The following is a 5,250-nucleotide window of genomic DNA, read 5'->3' on the forward strand; positions in this document are numbered from 1 at the left end:
ATTTCAGAGGGAAAACAGAAGAAACATTTCCTACAAAGAAAAATATATTGTTTGCATCACCTTCAATCCCCTGGGAGTGCACAACAACTTCTCTATTCTTGTAACATTGACAGTAGTATTTTATGTTTCCTCTTCCACATAGAGTTATTTCCTTTATAACTGTAGGGCTTTTTTAATGCTGCAATTTAAAATGTCCTGATATATGTGTATTTAGATTATTCCTAGAGCTCAATTTCAATCCCCCTTTCCAAGTAGGTTTCCCTTTGTCATTTTGCTGCTACCATATTTGAGCAAGAGGTCATATTCTCTTAGCTTTTCCATCGATTTTTGTGAGCAGATATATTGCTTTAATGAAGAGTTATGTTATGTTGACCCATAGCTAGGAAAATAACAATGTTACAGTAAAAACTACTCGAGTAGAAGAGTAACGTAGCTTAGATAAAATATAAACCAAATAACTATTATAAAACATTGAAGTAATAAGATAGCAGCAAGTGACTTTCACGATCTTCATTTTTTTGTTTATAGTTTCCTGTTGTATTTTGACATGTATTTTCTCCTTGTGTCGTACTTCCTGTGGTTTTTTTTCTCTCAAATAAGATAGTGGTTAGGAAAAGACGATAGGAGCTGATTGTTTGACCATTCGACTGCAACCTTAGGCGCTTTCATACCAAGTACTTTTCCCAGGAATAGTTCCCACACATTTATTTCCTGGAACTATCTAGTAAATCGCGTTCACACCGGATTAAGTCCCTGAGGGAGGATTACGCAAATGAAGCCGCTGACGTCACTTCTTCTTCTTCTGCTTTGGGTTTACTGGCAGGCCGCAAACAACTTCACGACGTATACTGCCACCCGGGGGGCTCCGGGACTTCGGATGGCAGTAAATCGCCACCTGAAGCCCCGTGTAAATCGCCAGAAGCGCCGACACATCCTCATCACTCCACTGATCCCACGTTTTATTTTTGTGTTGCCATAAGTTAGTCTCTCTCCGTTGGTGCGCTGGGATAATGCTAATAATGCTAACGCGAGGAAATAAAATGGCAGCTTCACAAACACTTTTCAGAGTTTTACGGGGCGTGGTTTGCAATTTGCCCAGCCACTCAGAAATTGGAACCTTTTTCTCCCCAGGAAAGTACCACCTCTAGCAGGGACGAAAAAAATAAATATTTTTGGTGTGAACGCAACATCCCAGGAACTATCGGAACTATTTCTGGGAAAAGTACGGGAAAAGTACTCCGGTGTGAAAGCGCTTCTTAGTCTTGCTTTCCCTAGTTTTCTCTGTCAGTTTGTCGTTATTATTTCCCTGGTTTTAGTTCATTTTTTTTGTCTGTATTCTGTATTTCCCTTCCTTGTCCTCAAAGTATTCCTGGTTTGTTTCAAGTTTTTTGTTTATACTTTCTTTCCCCTTTCTCTCTAAATAGTTATCACAGCAATAAACCGTATTTAATTTAATCTTACTGTAAAATATTTGTTTACATTCTGTTCTTTTATCATATTCTATTTCCGTGTATACTGTATAGGCTTCGTGTATTTGTATTTTTGCATTTTATTATATATTATGTTGCATCGTTGTAGGAGCTTGGGTCATAACATTGCCATTTATACACTTTAGCTTATGTGCATATGACATTACAACCTTTTAATCTTGAATCTTTTCTGCATTTGGGTCCTGATCACCTCCGGCTCCTGACAACATTAAACAATTGTAAAAATACTAAATTGGCCGAGATAATAACGATTTTTGGTTAATGGACTTGGGTCAGGGTTAATGGACATTTAAATATATTCAACACTATTCAAACAGAAGCCCACTGATACTATTGACAGCAATTCAGTGTCTGATAATGCCATGCAAATCCCCACATACTCTCATCCCATTGATACCACCCCTGTGTTATTGGGCTGTGCCCTTCACTGTCTTAAGTGATACCGTCACATTGTAGATGGCCCAATTCTGGCAAGGCAAGTCAAGGGATCATTAATCATCCATCAGAGGGGACTTGGCTGCTGGGTAAAGGTTATAAAAGCCCAGTCATATAGCCAATGTGTGAAAGAAGCCATCCCATTTCATCAGAGCAAACAATATTATAATAAGCAAGATACTCCACGGACTGAGGGGATTGTTTCGGTTTCATGTGATGAGTATCCTGCAGCGGTGTCATGGTCTTACGCTATGCATGAAAGCAACAAATGATTTATGTTTAGGGTAATTTTAATTAGGGACACTACATACTGATATACACCTGAACATCAGCAGGAGAGGACTCTTTAAAGTAGAGACACTAGATACTGATATACACCTGAACATCAGCAGGAGAGGACTCTTTAAAGTAGAGACACTACATACTGATATACACCTGAACATCAGCAGGAGAGGACTCTTTAAAGTAGAGACACTACATACTGATATACACCTGAACATCAGCAAGAGAGAACTCTTTAAAGTAGAGACACTACATACTGATATACACCTGAACATCAGCAAGAGAGAACTCTTTAAAGTAGAGACACTACATACTGATATACACCTGAACATCAGCAGGAGAGGACTCTTAAAGTAGAGATACTACATACTGATATACACCTGAACATTAGCAGGAGAGGACTCTTTAAAGTAGAGACACTACATACTGATATACACCTGAACATCAGCAGGAGAGGACTCTTTAAAGTAGAGACACTACATACTGATATACACCTGAACATCAGCAGGAGAGGACTCTTTAAAGTAGAGACACTACATACTGATATACACCTGAACATCAGCAAGAGAGAACTCTTTAAAGTAGAGACACTACATACTGATATACACCTGAACATCAGCAAGAGAGAACTCTTTAAAGTAGAGACACTACATACTGATATACACCTGAACATCAGCAGGAGAGGACTCTTTAAAGTAGAGATACTACATACTGATATACACCTGAACATTAGCAGGAGAGGACTCTTTAAAGTAGAGACACTACATACTGATATACACCTGAACATCAGCAGGAGAGGACTCTTTAAAGTAGAGACACTACATACTGATATACACCTGAACATCAGCAGGAGAGGACTCTTTAAAGTAGAGACACTACATACTGATATACACCTGAACATCAGCAAGAGAGAACTCTTTAAAGTAGAGACACTACATACTGATATACACCTGAACATCAGCAGGAGAGGACTCTTTAAAGTAGAGACACTACATACTGATATACAGCTGAACATCAGCAGGAGAGGACTCTTTAAAGTAGAGACACTACATACTGATATACACCTGAACATCAGCAGGAGAGGACTCTTTAAAGTAGAGACACTACATACTGATATACAGCTGAACATCAGCAGGAGAGGACTCTTTAAAGTAGAGACACTACATACTGATATACACCTGAACATTAGCAGGAGAGGACTCTTTAAAGTAGAGACACTACATACTGATATACACCTGAACATCAGCAGGAGAGGACTCTTTAAAGTAGAGACACTACATACTGATATACACCTGAACATCAGCAAGAGAGAACTCTTTAAAGTAGAGACACTACATACTGATATACAGCTGAACATCAGCAGGAGAGGACTCTTTAAAGTAGAGACACTACATACTGATATACACCTGAACATCAGCAAGAGAGAACTATTTAAAGTAGAGACACTACATACTGATATACACCTGAACATCAGCAGGAGAGGACACTTTAAATTAGAGACACTACATACTGATAAACACCTGGACATCAGCAGGAGAGGACTCTTTAAAGTAGAGACACTACATACTGATATACACCTGAACATCAGCAGGAGAGGACTCTTTAAAGTAGAGACACTACACACTGATATACACCTGAACATTAGCAGGAGAGGACTCTTTAAAGTAGAGACACTACATACTGATATACACCTGAACATCAGCAGGAGAGGACTCTTTAAAGTAGAGACACTACATACTGATATACACCTGAACATCAGCAGGAGAGGACTCTTTAAAGTAGAGACACTACATACTGATATACAGCTGAACATCAGCAGGAGAGGACTCTTTAAAGTAGAGACACTACATACTGATATACACCTGAACATCAGCAGGAGAGGACTCTTTAAAGTAGAGACACTACATACTGATATACACCTGAACATCAGCAGGAGAGGACTCTTTAAAGTAGAGACACTACATACTGATATACACCTGAATATCAGCAAGAGAGAACTCTTTAAAGTAGAGACACTACATACTGATATACACCTGAACATCAGCAGGAGAGGACTCTTTAAAGTAGAGACACTACATACTGATATACAGCTGAACATCAGCAGGAGAGGACTCTTTAAAGTAGAGACACTACATACTGATATACAGCTGAACATCAGCAGGAGAGGACTCTTTAAAGTAGAGACACTACATACTGATATACACCTGAACATCAGCAAGAGAGAACTCTTTAAAGTAGAGACACTACATACTGATATACACCTGAACATCAGCAGGAGAGGACTCTTTAAATTAGAGACACTACATACTGATAAACACCTGAACATCAGCAGGAGAGGACTCTTTAAAGTAGAGACACTACATACTGATATACACCTGAACATCAGCAGGAGAGGACTCTTTAAAGTAGAGACACTACACACTGATATACACCTGAACATCAGCAGGAGAGGACTCTTTAAAGTAGAGACACTACATACTGATATACACCTGAACATCAGCAGGAGAGGACTCTTTAAAGTAGAGACACTACATACTGATATACACCTGAACATCAGCAGGAGAGGACTCTTTAAAGTAGAGACACTACATACTGATATACAGCTGAACATCAGCAGGAGAGGACTCTTTAAAGTAGAGACACTACATACTGATATACACCTGAACATCAGCAAGAGAGAACTCTTTAAAGTAGAGACACTACATACTGATATACACCTGAACATCAGCAGGAGAGGACTCTTTAAAGTAGAGACACGACATACTGATATGAACCTGGGCAGAATGTGACCTCTTTAATTCTGAGAATACCGGGATAGATTAGAGGTGGCAGCGAGGCAGGATTCTTTTAAACGTCCCTTGAGCCTGGAATTAAAGTTGCTCTCTTAATAACCTGATGATTAACACGTTCATCAGGCATGCCTGTGAACCCTGCAGCTACATGGCATATTCAGAAAGATTTATGACTCATCTCACATGAAATGATAGTTTGTGACGGACCATGGAACAATGTGTCAGAACTGTTTGGCTAAATGAAAGAGTAA

Source organism: Pseudochaenichthys georgianus, chromosome 11, assembly GCF_902827115.2.
Source record: "Pseudochaenichthys georgianus chromosome 11, fPseGeo1.2, whole genome shotgun sequence".
Lineage (NCBI taxonomy): Eukaryota > Metazoa > Chordata > Actinopteri > Perciformes > Channichthyidae > Pseudochaenichthys > Pseudochaenichthys georgianus.